This window comes from Apaloderma vittatum, unplaced genomic scaffold, assembly GCF_000703405.1.
Source record: "Apaloderma vittatum isolate BGI_N311 unplaced genomic scaffold, ASM70340v1 scaffold13534, whole genome shotgun sequence".
NCBI classification, from domain to species: Eukaryota; Metazoa; Chordata; class Aves; order Trogoniformes; family Trogonidae; genus Apaloderma; species Apaloderma vittatum.
The window spans coordinates 24,277-41,304 of record NW_009713322.1 but is presented as its reverse complement, the minus strand read 5'-3'; positions in this window follow the sequence as shown (position 1 = coordinate 41,304).

Here is a 17,028-nt window from a genome sequence, read left to right as displayed (position 1 = left end):
GCACCCTCTTTCCACTCTGTGAAAGTCACTGCACTTGTAGATTTTCTTATTTACAGAAAATGGGAGGGGAGAGCAGCTGCACAGACACTTGCTTACCTTGTTCCAGTGTTTTATATACATATTACAAACCTTGTCAGTTTACTTGCATCTGAATGTGATCACAGAATGCTTATGTAAAGGGCTTTGTCTAGCCCTGAAGATCTGCATAAAGAATCTCTCTTTGCATGCGCTGCAGAAGCACTGCCACGGCACACTGGCTCTGCACCGCGCCTCGCAGAGCCTGACCTGCTCCGTCACATCAAGAAGCAACAGCCACTAAAGTTCTGGACACCAGCGAGGAAGAGAGTTTCCACTCTTGATTAGGAACTTTTCACCGTGTGCTCCCTTCCTTACAGCAGAAAGCCTTAGCTGATTTTGTATAATATTTCATTCTGCAAACAATGCATAATGACATACAAAATAGAGCATTAATTTCTGAGTGATTGAGCAACAACAACTTTTTGACATTCAACCATGTACCATCTACAATGAATTATTACTCACTCTTCAAACTAGAGCAACATCTAGAAGGACAAAGCATTTAGTACGTCAAGCTCTCAAGACAAGGTATTACTTCCGAAATTTTCAATCTATATAGACAAGACAAAGGAGAGAAAATGCACTTCTCTCCCTTTCAAAGACGAAGATCAGATGCAGATATGAAACACAAGATCAGGGCCAGAAACAAACCAAAGTACTCCTTTCTTTCCTCCTTATCCCCCCAAGACATTCTTTGCATTTCCAAATGGGTGATTGTGTTACAGATGTGAAAGAGTGAACATTTCAAATAATCAAGTCACACTTATTTGCTAGATAATTTGTTGGATTCCTCTGAAATCAACTACAGCAACAGCATATAGTCAATATATGCTCAGTACAGTAAAACCCCTACATTACAGGGCACACATGTGATTTATCAAGTAACAGAATTATGTAGAGGGTAGGATTACTGAAATAAGGTAACATGTTTATTCAGTACAGATTTTTGAGGAAGACAAAGGTAGAAATCTCAGACAGATAGACCAGAAACAAGTATGAGAGACTGTTCAGTGCATATAATAGAAAGGCTATAGTATCTAGAAAATGGCATTGAGGAAAGTGAATAAATAGCAAGTTAGATACATAAAACGTGCAAGAGGTCAGTATATTGCCATGGAGAACCACAAGCAACACATGGATTAAAAAAAACACTTTATAGTAGAAGCCTCAATTCTGCACTTTTTGCAGAGGATACATTTGATTATTCCTACAGATTGTTTCAGTATTTGTAATATTATTGTTATAGTGAGCTTCATAGTCAGTTCAGGTTTCTCTATCCACTGAACAAAAATCCAAAGTGCCTTGGAAAATTAGGCCATGAACTATAACTGCTGTAAAACCAAGAAGGGAAAACCCCACGACAGCCCACATTACCACCTTAATTCCTTCTCCTTCATGTGTAAGCTGATGTATCATTAGAAAGTCTTCCTGTCCTACTTCCTAAGAGCCCTTCTGTAATTGTGTAAGACTTCTTCCCCAGCAAGCCTGCTTTAAAAATTAAACCCCTGTTCAGCAACAGTAGGTCTCATTAAAAGGTGCATTTACCACACAGTAGTATTCTCTACATTTAGAACTTGAAATACATCAAATACCACAGCAAATGCAACTATTGTGGGTGGTAAAAACATCCAGTTTAATGGCATCCACCCTATTTGTGTGAAAAACAGTTTTATAAATAGCTTCCAAAATTCTGCTCAGCAGAGACAACTAATAATATCTGAGGATAATTTACACTTTTTCATTCCTCCTACCAAAACAAGTGTTTTGGCCTAAATTCTCTGCCAAGCACTCACCTGGAACAAGTACTGTGGGCATGCTCTGAACAGTAAGTCAGCTGAGCTGCAAAACAGATGTGAGAACTAACCTCAGAAATATTGCTCCTTTCACAATTTAATCAAGGCAGCTAGTTCAGAAGGGCCATTTCCCCCTTTTGCCAGCTTTCTAAATTGTATCTCCTTTGTTTCCTTCATCCTAATCTTCTGTTTTAAATGTGTCTATGCATCTATTTATGTTCACTGGCATTTCTCTGTGAAGCAAACTGGATTTTCTGAGATGCTGGGAGCTCACAACTCCAGTGGAATCTGGCAGCCACAACACATGCTCATCATGATGAAAAGATAAATAATAGAAGACCAGAGGGGTCTCCACCTTCTCAGACCATTTCCTCAGATTGAATTTATACACCAATGATAAGCAATTAAGCAGTCTGTTTCTTCCTTAAAGAACTCTCAGAACAAGAAAAAGTCAGCCTTTCTTCAACAGCACTGCATCAAGGCAAAACGTTTGTCCTTCTCTCTGGGTAAGAATGTCATCTCCTGTGAAAGGGACCAACAAAACAATTTCCCAAATATTATAGTTTTCTCTGCAAATTCCTTCCATTTAGTCTCAGAAAAAAAGTCTTCCGCATTTTCCAACTACTGTGTTACTCATAGGCAGTCCTCTTGGAGCGTTTCCAAAGATGACCATCCCCATCCACGATGCTATGGTTTCACATGTGCCGAGCCTAACATGGAGTTTGACAAAGAGCCATGGAGTGTCCTGCCCCACAGCCAACCAACATCTGTTCTGCGGAACCAAGAGCTTTGACTGGCTTCGGGACGTAAACATTTTCTTCTGTGCCATCGCCACACATCCCGTGTTCATTCCATCCCCAAGAGAAGCACCAGTCACCTAAAAGAGAGGACACAAAACACAGAATAAAGACCACAGAAACACAACAGCTTTGGTTAGTTCTGGGGAACAGATCTGCCAAGTCGTCTTCTAATGAGGTTCCAAGAAATTCTGCTAAGGTGCAGAAAAATGTTCTAGTTTTCTTGAAAATGTAAAGGAACTCAAATGAATTACTCTCTATCTTGTTCCACATCGTTAACAACTTAAGAGAGATGAAAATAACACAGACATTTGAAAATCACTTAGTAAACACATGGTTCTGTATTTATACAGAGCCCACAGAAATGTCCCTGCATTTTAAGGACCTTCCCTGAACTGATGTGGAATCTGAGTCTTTCAGGTTCCCCCTAGTAAGCAGAACTATCACAAACCAAGCCCTGTGACTTTAATCATTCACAGCATGACACGTAGGATTGGGGAACACAGAGTCACAGAGCAGCCAAATTACATTTTGTTCCTACTTTCAAGTTCACATCTCACCTTCTTCCTTTAAATACAAGTCTCTGACAACTTGCCTTACTCTTAAATCATCCCACCTCTTCTTGCTTTGACATCATTTCACTGCTTTTATTATCCTTATTTTCCCTCATTATTATTTATTTTTGTAATATCTACTCTTTTACATCCCAAAGCATGATCCACGCGTTATTATTACACCCTAATACTCTTTCTTGAAGCACAATATGTAAATTTTGTTCTATAAATGGCTGGCATAATAAAAAAACCATGAAAATCCCCTCTTACTCTGAATTACAAGAGATTTTTCTTCCCTGTTTTCTTTATTTGGCTGTCACAGACTGTGCCTGTGAACTTCTGTAATAAAAAAGAAAGCCGCCCTGCAATATAGTCATGTTTCTGATGCCATGGTTATTTTTGAAAAGCAGCAGGTATTAACAGCATGAAGTACCATTTTGGAGTCCAAATAATAAAAAGTGCCAAAATTCAAAAAATCCAATCCCAACTGTAATTCTAAAGTAATTTTACTTTTCAAAATTCAGAAACAGATTATTGCAAAGCTAGGAGAACCATCTTTCTCTCCAGCAAATCCAGTAACACTTCATTATCGTCTGTTTTCTTTCACATATTAGTGTATTAAAAGCTCTAATTCTTCTGTAATTGTGTGTAAACATTACTAAAGCCAGCTGTAACTGAACAATGACCTTTAATTTTCTTGACAATCTTTGAGGCAATGGAACACGAAAAACCACTAGAATATCACAGTAGGCTAGATACATCTCACCTAACAAAGCTGTTCCATTATTCTTATTTCAGAAAGCATCAAATTTTCTCATGATTGCCCATGTGCAATAGTGACAGCCTGACGTGTATCACAAATGCACACACGTGCTGCAGAGAAGTAAGAAGAGGCAAAAGTGCAAAATGTCCCATTTAAATATCAACAGATTAGAACCTCTAATAGGTTAACTGGAAATTTTTTTAAGGTTCCAGATAAAAATATTTATGTAAATATTAAAAAGAAGAGAAAAGATATCAAAACCAAGAGTAAAGATACTTCAAAGAACAATTGCTTGGGGGCGGGGGGAGAATATCAAAGACTGAACACCATCTGCACTCAGAAAAGGGACACTTTCGCAGTTAACATGTGGAACCTGCAGGATAAGCCTTTCCAGAGTGGGGAACATTCCAACTAACCAAAAGGGAATGTAACATGCCCTAACACTAGTAAGATGACTGTGGTAAGCTGTTTTTACTAGATCACTTGCAATTAGTACAACATACACGTTTGTATGGAGAATCGCTACATCTGGCTAGAAGATATCTTCTCCTTCATACTCTCCCATCAGGAGAAGAGAGAGGAGACTGGACAGTTTTTGATCACCTTGAATCACAAAATGCTCAATGAAATGTTAATGGCACAACAACTATTCAAAGAAACAGCACAGTAAGATATTAACCTTGCAGATTTATAAATATATGTATTCAAACATCTTTCGAAAACACATTACAGAAAAATTCACAAGCTAGAAAGCCCCCAGACAAGAACATCTGCCCTAAAACAAGGATCAAGTCTCTTCCAGCCTTTACTTCTCCAAGCATGCAGACAGCCCACTGACGAGATCTTTCTACAGGACTCCAGTGAGCTCCCAAGGTTACTGAAATGGGTCAACAGCGAAAAGTGACAAAAGAAAAACTGAGAGTAACTAGGATTTATGAATGGTTTGGTACCAAAATCCTTCATACATATATGGAGAGCCAGGCAGAAGTCTGAAGAGATGACAGGGAAGCTGAGAGCTATAGAATGACAGGCCACAAAAATTATTCTCATCACCATCAAATCAGAAATCAGGAAAGCTAAAAGGCAGAGAATTAAATCTGCGAAAATAAAAAGTATACTGTATCACAGCTGCCTGTAAAAGACTTAGAGAAAGGTCTGTACATAAAAAGCCAGATGTTAGTGTCAAAGAAAACACAATTTGCAGAAAGCAAACAGAGTCCATGGGGTTCTTCTGTGATAACATATTAACAAAACTTGGAGGAGGACTGGGCAAAATGACTATGTTGACACTGGCCAGGAGGGAACAAACAGCTATGCCAATCACTGGCACAGAAGTGGAAGTCAATAAAGATCAAAGATAATGAAGCACCTATTAAAAAAAAAAAAGTCAGAGAAGGATATCTGCAGAGTTAAGGAAAGGCTTTCATTAAGGGGAATTAATGGATAGCCTCTAGATAAAGGGCACCCTTTCAACTCTTCTTCCTTCCCCCACAACCTTCCCCCTCCCCTCCCCTTTTCTTTTCTTGTTTTCTTTTTGATTGCTTCTACTCACATATTATTGCTGATAAAAACCTCAACAGTCCCAGCAGCCCTACATGCTATCATGAGAAAATTCAATTTTTATGTCTGTGCCAGATCTTCCCAGGATGAAAGACCATCAGAATGATGTATATTAGCACAGCTACAAATAGCTTCTAACTAAATTTAAAACAAGCAGTGTAGCATGTTCTTAAGCTAAATGATTTGTGCTTGGTGAGGTAAGGAGAGAAAGTTGCTCCATGTCACTGGTTAAATGAAACAGCATAATACCTTGCATTCACCTTTTCCCTTTCAAGAGAGTAATGCTCAAAGTACAAAGGAAACACAGAACTTGCATGGCAATGCAGCATAATTCCAGGGGAATTTCACTTGAGTTCAGTCACACTAATGAAGGTCAAGAGTAAGACTATACAGTTTTTTTCCCCCTCAAAACATTAAACATACCAAATATATATATATAATATACACAAAGAAAAAAACCCCAACAAATCCATCTTTTTTGGTCACATAAAAGAGGAAGGAACTACTGACTTCCTCCTATTTGCTACAATTATTTAGGCTTCTTCCAAGGTAACTGATGTAAAAACTGCAATCCACAGGTTGATTAAACTGAAGAAAAGTATTTTTACGTCAAATAAAGCTGTAGCACATTGGAGAGAGGATGGGATTCTGGGGAAAGTTCAGGATTTAGAGTTACTCCTCATTTCTGAGTACTCTGTTCTTTAAACGGGAAGAATCAATGTTAGCAAATAAGATGCTCTGGCTGAGATTCACTGCAGTTCAGCCACCTAAAAATCAAGCAACTTTGGTATAGTTCATTATCCTCTGGTTTTCCTTAAGAGCCAATGGAGTCATCTAAACCTCTCCAGCAGACAACTCATCCAAAGACTGGTGTCAAAATCAAATCTATCTCATTCTGATGACTAGAGAGGAGACCAACTGAATGTCTTCGCCTAGGCATAGCAGTTTTAACAGCTGACGTTGTAATAAATCCCATCCTTACCACCAGTCTGAAGGTAAAGTAAGGAAAACGGGAAAACAAGGAAGCTACAAATATCACTGCAGCCTGGTTTCAGGCGACAGTCTGCTTCTAAACCAGCCTGTGAACCCGAAGGCTTATCACTGACATCTCCAAGCCTGTCTCTTTTCTGCTTATGCTCTTCTTCCACTCTTCCAACCACACAAACAAACCAGTTGGCTCTGAAGACAATCCAGGTGTCTTGAAGCCAAACTATTCATCACATTTTAAGGAACTGGTAAAATGCTTTAGTACAGCGCTGTTGTACAGTCTCTGTGCTCTTAGCAATACTCCACAATGCCTCGAATTATTATTATTTTTTACCTTTAAATTACTGTACAGATGGTTACAGATAAAGTTACAGTACACAAGAGATCAGGTCAGGGCAAGTCTAACGACTTCAAACAGCATCTGGGCTGGACCACTAACAAAATTCAGGTGTCTCTGCCATCTTCCCTCAACTATTTGAAAGCATTCAAAACCTCACAAAACACAATGTAACACTATGCAAAAGGAGATTTAGACCGTATTTTCCTGAAGAGTTGTAAATCACAAGTGAATAAATCTTCCTATTTACAGGACATCTGGCAATCCAGGGTATCCTCTAAAAGAAAGGGAAGAAATATCCCTCTATTTTTTTAGTATTATTGTTAGCAACAATTCTGTCATTAGCACAAAAAAATTGCAATTTTAGAATATAAGACACAGGTTTGATACCAGTTGTTTTCAGAATGCCAGAATGCAGATTCTGTGAAAAACACTGAAGCATATACTACATTCCACTAAAAGGGAAGTGTACGCATTCTGCAAAATCTTATTAAAGGCAGAGTTTGGAGAGTGGAGTATCAGATGACAAGATCCCAAGACATTATAAGGTACCTCCAAAGGAAGAAAACAGCAAAGAGATTCATACAGTGCCAGTAACCATGGGGTTACTTTTATGCCCATATTTCCAGGGAGCGAGCTGTCGTGAGCTCCCAGCAGCCCATCCTATTACTGCTGGAGTTGCTTAGGACCACAGCCCTCAGAAATGTACATCTGACTCTACGGTGCACCGGGTAAGTGCTAACACAATATACAGATAGGAAGCAACACCCACTTTTATATTCTGTACAGTCACAGTGCTAAAGACATGCTGATTTCAGTGTTCGCCTCCAGTCAGCAATCTGTCCTCACTTCACCGTGACATCATTTGTAGCCCTCCCCAGGCAGCAGACCTAGACCAACTCAGTTCCCTTCCAGCAGTGGTTTTATACAAGTAAAAAAACCATATAACTTCAGGTCATGCATCTGTGGTTCATCCAGGTACCTGGAAAGACCAAGATCCACTGGCCTCAAGCAGCTACTCATAACAAATGCATGAAGCCTGCACCATACGGACTTCTCTGACTTGGTGCTCTAAACTAATATGTGAATTCTAATTTTTTACAGCAAAAGCATTGTCTTGTTAGTTGGACCTTCTCTCTGTCTATACTTGTGTATTGTTTAACACAGCAGGGACTTCAAACTGGGTTAGGACCTCAAAGCCAACTGTCAAAAATATCCAATTATAATATACAACTAACTACTGAAGAGAGTCAGAAAATCAACTTGACTATACAAGACACCTAGTATGGTTTAGGGAGCCATGGTGGTATGTGGTCTAATGTAAAATGGAACAATAAGGCTATTAATTTCATTAGCACATCTGGTACAGCCTGAAAACTGTATATGGAGAGGGAGTCTAACATAGAGCAACGTAAAGTAGAGAAAGACATAGTAACAATGGCACTTACCAAAAAAAGCCTTAGGAGTTTTATACTAGCACACTGTGCATCTTCCTATGCACTGTTTTAAGCATGAGGGAAATAACTTAGTCCATTCACTAGAGGTAGTGCTATCTTGTTAATATAGAACAACAATAGACATTTTGTCCTGTTCTCACAGGACACCTGAAAGCAGGAGCTGAATTGCTCACTGCACCAGTTAATATGCATCTACTTAAAAGGACCGTTCCGCTTACATCAAACAAGCCACAGTTCAGGTTAATATTCAGGCTAGTTTACAACAGGCTTTATTTCTTCCTTCTCAGTTATGCATTGCCAATTTGAAGACAAAAAAAGAAGGAGGAAGAAAGTCACAAAGCCATATCCTAGGGTTTAAAAACAACACGCCTGCAACTCCTGATTTCTCAGGCTGCTGTACCTTTACAGTTTCTGTGGTGAAACTCAAGTCCTGTAAGATGGAGACGTTTGCTTTGCTGTGTGTAAGCAGTAAGGAGAGATATTTATTGCAAGGATTAATTGTTCACATTTCCGTTTTCACAGGGAAACTTAGTACTTACTATGACTGAACCTCACTGGTGATGCACAAGGTTTTCCTTTTGGTTTTACTCAAACATGTCAATTCCTTCCCAACAGGAAATCATCTCCAACTCAACACAGAACAAAACCTGGGCTCACGACTTTGTGCAAGACTGAACGTATCTGGTCCACTGACAATACATGAGGATTATATCATACATGAAGCAGCTGCAGTGCAGAGAGGATTAAGCATTAAAGATGCTTTCTTTTACACCTGTAGAAGACAAGAAAATCTTTAAATTTTGCTCTTTTAAGTACTGGACGAAAATATCTGTCAGAAATCAGTCAATGGTGAGATTTATCTTGAGGCTCTGAACGTGGCACTAATGTCTGCTCCGTCAGAATATCAGGCTTGGCAGAGTGACATTCATTCAGAACTTGCATCTCTGCCTCTCAAAGTGACAGGCATTCAATGTGTCACAATGCTTTGTATGATCAGAAATAGACAATCATGATGTCATCACAGAGCCAGAGACTGCAGTCTCATGACCCTCTGTATAATGAGAAACAGAATATACAGAAAATACTTATTATCCTAAGTGCTTAGCAATAGGCAAAATAAAATGGATGCAAAATAAAATGGATGCAGTATGTCAAAACACATCTAGAAGGGTGTGAGTCATTCAAGTGTCCCATGGAACCCTATGGTGCCATGGCCACTTGCACCCATGCATTCTGGGTATAAAGCACTAGTATTTCAGATTTGCATACACTTTAAACTGACGTAAATGATTATACAAAGAAAAGGAAGAGACAATCGCAATTCATTCTGACCTAGAGCATTACATCCAAGACCTAGAATTGAAAGCAATCTTCAGCACAGGCCTAGGAAAGGTATAAAAGCAATGAACACAGAAGCAAGAATCTAACAAACCCCTCACACTGCATTACAGTACTACATGAAGCTTTCAAAGCATGAAGCAAGTCATAGAGCAGGAGAAGGTACAGATGGCAAGATGAGCAGCAGTATGCAGGTGAAATGGTGCTTCCTTCTACTTAAAGAGACCCTACTGGGCTCTCAGGAACCTTCTCCTCATAGCTAGATTGGAAAAGAGTATTCTGGAAATGCTTTGGTGCTTAAAACATTTTATAAAGCAACTCTTTGTATTATTCATTGGTTAAGGTGACCACACAGACCAGGCTACAAAGGGCTGTCAGTCCTTGGCAGGGTATAAAAAATACGTACGATACAAGAAAAGGTAAGAAGATATTCTGTATGGTCATATTTACCTACAATTTCTTCTTCTCTGAATGCTATTCTATTCCCCTGAAGGGCTGTTTGCACTGAACAAAAGTGAGCATTCTGGGGCGTATCTCTGAAGGTGTCCTTTTCAGCAGAACACAATTTTCTAACTCAGAACCAAGTGAAATGTATAAACCTTCCACATGGGCATCTTCTGTAAAACAGCTTTGTGTTTAAATGGGCTTTAGTTTGGACTTTTCCCCTTTTATTTTCCCTTATCAATGGCAAGAAAGCTCACAGCTACGCAAACGCTGCCTCACAACAAAAGCAGTCGCAAGTCAGCAGTGACATTATTAGGATGCCTTTTTTACTTTGCAAAGTTTCAAGTTGTAATCTTAGCCTAATACAGTGGCTCAGATGATGGCTTCCCTGCAAGTGTCACAGTGTTGTTTTAATAGGGACAGCACTGTAGTACATGTGTACCTGTGAGAGCTTTAAAATACCTAGCTTGATACAAGCTGTAGCATAGCTGTAGTCAGAGAGAGTTCAGGATGAACTAACACTCCTTTCTGGGCAGGATTTGTGCATTATGTTTCCTCTGTGCTGCAAATGTTGTTCTTGAGTTAACCTACCTGTATCTGGTTCAAGTGTGCCTATACCATACTGTACTATAGTGCGAGCGCACATCTAATAAAACTCCTATGGGTCATGTGCTTTGTCTGTCTGTCTCAGTTTTTTGCCTGTTCTTACAGGGATCCTTATATTGGCCAATGTGTTGTGGTCTAAACGGGGTAACTCAAGTTCTGCTGAGATATAACAATAGTTGGATGATTTGAGCACATAGAAAAAGAGCAAAAAATAAATTACTTGGTAACATGCCTATGTAAACACTATTGACACTTAAAACCATCACTCTCCTCTATCTTATATAATATAATTCTGTGAATTAATGGCATCCCCTTCAAAGAAGTAAATAGAGACAGTTGACAGAGCTGTGGCAAGAGCTTAAAGTGAGAAGAAACAAACAAAAAACGATTCAGACTTCAAACCCAAAGCTGAAAGAGGTTCACTGCAAGTGTGTGCACCAAAGGCAACTCTTGTTTGCTCAAAGGGGCAGACGAAACATAATGTTTCCACCTGAGGTTGGCTCTGCAGGGCTGGGCTTATGTTAACTTCCACTTGCAAGTAAAGTAGTACCTGAATACTGAAGAAAAATGTTAAAAAAATAAACAAACTCCCAAACGAAATATAAAGTAATACCACCAGAAATGGCACTCTCAGTGCCACCTACATGGCTAAGCTATGCCTTTGATTTCAGAGAGGGTTTTCAGGGTCCACTGTAAAGCAGAACCCAAGTGTTCTAGCTCTTATCATTTCTTAAGGGTTTGGAGAATATCGGAGACTTTAGCTGTATCACCCAGTCACAAAATTTCCATGAAGTACTGAGCCAAATGCTTCCCAGAAGTGAGAAACAAATTTTCTTTTCTTTCCCAGGTAACAAATAGCCATGAAGACCAGGAATAACACTTCCATTTTTTTAGCTGTACTTTTAGAGAAATATTTTGTATTTTAGTAAGGGTACTGGAAAAAAAATAAGCAAAGAGTCAATACTGGATATAAAAGTAGTGGGAGAATAGATTTTGTCAGGTGTAATTAAAAAATATGCATCATAACATAAGAATTAAAAACTGTCAAGAAGAGAATCAAGGCAGACAGCTTCAAAAAACACAAGTGCCCAGAAGGCAGGATTGGATCTGTTTCTCCAAATATCAATTCAAAAATCACACACGACTGTTGAGTGAAGTCTAGAGGGATTGCTTGTTGGTATTAAGCAAAGCAAGAGCTGTATAATCAATATCTGTTAACAGCAAAGACTAGCTTGCTTCCATAAAAACAGATTTTGACAAACTTTTCTGGTGCAGAACAGTGATTCTGGGCAAGTTGTAAAGCATACCTTGCTAACTCTTACCATTTTGTATCTATACGGAAGAACTGGACTCTAGTCTCCTCTGCTTTTATCCACTAAACCATTTAATTACAAACTCACAATTCTCACTAAAAGGCAGAATATGGGATGCCATTGGGTGCCAAGTGACACCATTACAGTTGTTCCGATTAGGAACGGCAAGCCAGACCTCTGCTGCATAGGCTTCAGTGTACCTTTTGGTGACACCTCACCACTTTGCCTTCTTCAGGATAAGATGTACCTAAGCTCTGTACTGGGGGCAGCTCCTTATAGAGGGAATGCGTCAAGTCTGTCCTTAGAAGAAGACAAGCACAAAAGAGTGTCCTGAGATGAAAACCTCCTGCAATTAATACTGCAGAGCTGTTTTCTCAAAGTTTCTGCTCTAGTACATTTTTCTAGACCCTGGCAAAAAAGCCACAGGGAAAGCAGCATCAGGTGCAGGGATCTGAGGTTGAAAAGTGAAATCTGGTTTTGGCACACTGACAGGAAGAACAGCTGATGGGCAGAGGGATTCAGAGGCACCATGCCAGCTCCAGAAGGTCAGAGGACCAGAACGGACAGTGCAAGCTGGGTCCCTGAGATGCCATTTGGCGCTATCCCATCTGATCCCCTGCATAACCTCAGGGAGAAGAGGAAACTAGCTGGAATCAAGACAGGAATGTCTGGCAGCATTTTGGAAGGGCTATATCTGATAGAGACCTTGGATAACAGAGAATTTTTCAGAATTAAAAAAAAGGCAAACAAACCTAACCTCCCCCTCAAAGAAACCAAACATACCCCCTCAAATTATATCTCTGAAAGAATATTTGACCTAATTAAGAATTCAAGAACTTCATTCTCCTCTCTTCAAGAGTAAGAGGGAACAATGGAAATGGATGATCACTACTGACTTGGAGTACCTCAGCTTCTAGAAGCAGGATTCAATTTGCCTATGCCCAAAACATCTGTGGTGCAGCCACTAACATCTACGTACATACATACATATGCACATATCCATCCTTCACCAAGGCACTTGACTCACTTCATCCTCAAGTGACAAACAGGCACTTGCAGAGTGGGGTTGATCTCATCCAAGGCAAATACCTGAAGTCAAAAGAATCCTTCTACCACCCTTTTACCCATCTCTTTCTCTCCATTGCCCACACGTGTCTGACAAGCTCAAACATCATTTAAAGTTAAAGCAGACAAATCTTGCCCTAGCTGCTTTAGAAACCTATTGTCAGAAGACATTGAACTATCTGAATTTTCTGAAAGTTCAAAGTAAAAATCAGAAACTCACTGAGATTTCAAGTGCCCCTAAAATCTTTAAAGAATTTTGAGAATACTAATCTTCCAAAATGTCACAAATACACAGAAAACTCAAAATGTCATCCAGGTAATAAAACCTTCTATAGCATGACAATCAACACTGCATTTGGTGCCACTTCACTAAACACCATGCTCCATCTTTATAGTTTTACTGCATCTTTGGCATCCAGTTGGGTCAAATATAAACTATAGGACAGGAAAAGAAGCAAAGTCTTGATTCAAAGGCAGTGAAGTTGTGTATTTAAACGTAAAAGGGACTTCATAAGTTTATTCAGCTATCTGATGGGTTAAGTTTGTTCCCAATTTCTGTATGAGAATGCCTATTACTATGGAGGAAAAACATTATACTTCAGTACTTTCTTAGCAAACAGGAATTCTTTCTAATTCTAAATAGTAGCTCTTTATTGTTTAGATCTTTCTTTAAATCACTGTGTTCAAATATGGTTTCATTGATTTCAGAAGCTCTGATTTTCAACTCCCAGCCAATCTGTCCAGCTGAAAGGTTGCTGACAGAACTGTTTACTTTCCAGCATGAAAGGTTATCCTTTTCAGAAACTTCTTAGGAGATCCTGCTAATTAGTTAGTGTACAGTTCCCACACCACTTTATTCAATTCCTGTTTTAATTAGGTTGCGGAGGGTTTTCTTGGTTTTGTTAGGGTTTTTTGTTTCCTTTAGAATGCTCCCAAAGCTCTCGTAGGCAGATATATTTCTTGCTCTCTCTTCAAGAGATGCTTTTTGGATGCTTTTGCTTCCGAGAAATTTCTTGGCTCTCCCGAGGACAATTAAACAATGACAACTTTGTATTCATTCCAAAGTATAATTCTACTTTTGAAGATTTCATTTGACTAACATGATACTGACCAAAACTTTTCATCCACAAGGCAGTGTAAGTCAAGTCCACACACACATCAGCACGCATGGCCTAGACCCAGGTCCCAGGAGCTGCAAAAATTACTTTTGCTAACGATATGATTAAGTAACTGGTTCTCCTTCAGGCTGACTACATGGATGGCTTCAAAGCTGCTTCTCCAACTGGTAATCAGTAAAAGTCTTAATAGGATTTAAGCAGTGACGGCAAGTCTTGATGGGAATAGCAAAGGGGACCAATTGCTTTGCCTTGAAATGAGAACAGAAGCCCTAAGTAAAAAAGTTTGCTGGTAGTTGAGAGGAAAGACCCAAGTCATGACTAATTCTTTCCCTTCCAGTTTCTGTTACTGACGTTTTGCTCCTCTTAGCCCTGTGACTCTACACCTTCTCATCACAGAGGGAGAATTACCCTGCACAAAGTGAAAATATAAACCCTCCTTGCTGAGCTCTGAAGGCATCTGGCCAGACATTCCCCCCCAACAAACGGCAGAAACCGTCACCAAGAAGCAGCAGACAGCAGGGGACTAAACCTCCGAGTGCTGCCTGCATTACTGGACGAAGGCTACTCACCAACTCCTGTTTCTGCATTTTCCCACTATGTCCTGAGTCTTTTAGCTATTTATATTGCTATCTCTTTAGGCCAGGGAACATCCTTCACCCCCTCCTCTACTACATGGTCTGACATCATCTTGAGCCCATGGATGTTAACGAAAATAAATAATGAAAAAATTTAAAAATCCATGGGATTAGATTCACACTGCTCTGTAAGTCTGGAACTTACGGAAAAAGTAAATAAAATCCTGCAGTGAAGTTATTGGGTGCTGGAATCTTGGCTCCTCTGTATATTTAGAACATACTTGAAAAATGAACATTCAAATTTAACATAAGATGAAGCACCATGCACTTACTTAACTGTCCTTTCTCACATGGTGACTGATATGAAATAAATCTGTCCTACTTCATTCAGTCATAAAAAGAACTCAGGAAGGGAATCGTGAAGATAAAGGCAACATTCTACAGGCCTGCTTTACTGAGTGATTCCATAAGAAAATTTTCCTCCGTTCTTTTGTTTCCCCATCTACAGACTAGGGACATTTGTCTAAGCCAGGGAAGATTTTAAAGTCTGTGGTTTACAGCTGTAATTCACACTAAATTAGTAAATTAATGGCCATATAGAAAGAGAAAAGAATATAATATGCAGTGAAAGCAGAACTCAGTTAAGCAAGTTCCGTTCAGAGAAGTCATGTTAAAAGCCATTTTCGGGTTCCTGAATGCATACGAGATCTGTTGAGACAAAAAGCTATTCCTAAGCGTCAGTGTTGATTTCAGTGTTTGTGCTGTACAGACTCAGAGGATTAAGTTAAGCACTGGATTCCGGAGTCAGGAGAACAGCAGCTTTCTGTGAGCACGACATCTCAGTCTGTGTTGAGGGGTACATCTCGGAGGGTGTTAGAAGGCAACTCTGTCCCCCTTTTCCTGGATCCGATATGCTATGAACAAGATTCTTCTTAGTTCATTTTGGTACTTATTCCTTACCTTCCATTTTCTGCATCCAGCACTGTTTTTTCACCCCAAATGATGGGTTTTTTTCCCCTTTCCACACTGTCCTCCATAAAGCATTTCTGCAGACCTCTCTGTGAAGACAGCATTAGCCGCAAGGTAACAGAGCAATCTGGAATTTGCTTGTACCTGCACACAACTACTGTCTCTTCCAATCTTTCTCTGCCAATAAAGGGGTTTACGGAATCGAAAGTGGTTTACTTTCTGTGCAGGAGGCTAAGAGCTGCACCATGTAACTATAGCAACAGCTACTGTGAAAGCTCTCGATTTTTATTGACATTCCTCACAAAACCTCATGGAAAAAATTATACAAATGGAGGAACAGAAAATTAAACGTCCCAAGGGTCAAAGAAAAATGTTGTCGTGATCTGCATCTTGATGCTTAAATACTTCCTCTATGATAATTTGCTTCTTTTACTGTATAGTGGTAGCATTAAAGTAGCATTTTAAAATTCACAGTTTAAACAGTAATTTAAGCCTCCACAACGCCAAAACAGAAGATACGCATGCAGTCAGCTCAGAGAACACGGCAGCACATTGCTACATTTGACAAAGATTCATCACTGGGAAGGTGGCACTGTACCAACAGAGAGAAGAAATAAGGTGCAGCCATCTTTCCACAGAGAGTACTAAACATTGCATAGGGATAGATTAAATTAATCTCTTCCAGACAAGACAAAAGATACATCTCTCTAAAAGATAGTTCTCTACCCAAAGGATACAATTTTAAAAGGAGTTTCCTGTGCTCATGGCAGCCGAGAACTGTGTGGAAATGATAGTGAGATGCTCTGTCCCAGTCTTAGAAATCTATGACTTCATAGACAAGTTTGACATTTCAAATGCAATAACACAGTTACAAGCTTGCAGCAAAATATGAATATGCCGCAGTCTGAAATGGCCTCAAGTATCCTGGAAACATACCAAATCGCTTGCGTTGAGTTTGAAAATGCCACCTCTAAATGTGCTTCCAAGGCCATGATCCACAATGCCGGAAAATTGATCCTTGCCAACAGCCACCATTTAGTGTCTTAACTTTAACTACACTTCTTCAATTCTCTCCAACAGCTCAAACAATATGTACAAAAAAAAAATCCAAAGATTTTAACAATAACCCCAAGACCAAGAACTACTCCTGCTAAAATCTTGACCTTACGGACAAAGTATGTTTGCATGGTCACAAGAAGAGCAAGTTTTGCAGTCAATTAACAGGACCAAAACACTTCATTCCAGTGGCCAGATCTTTCTCATATTCAGCTCTG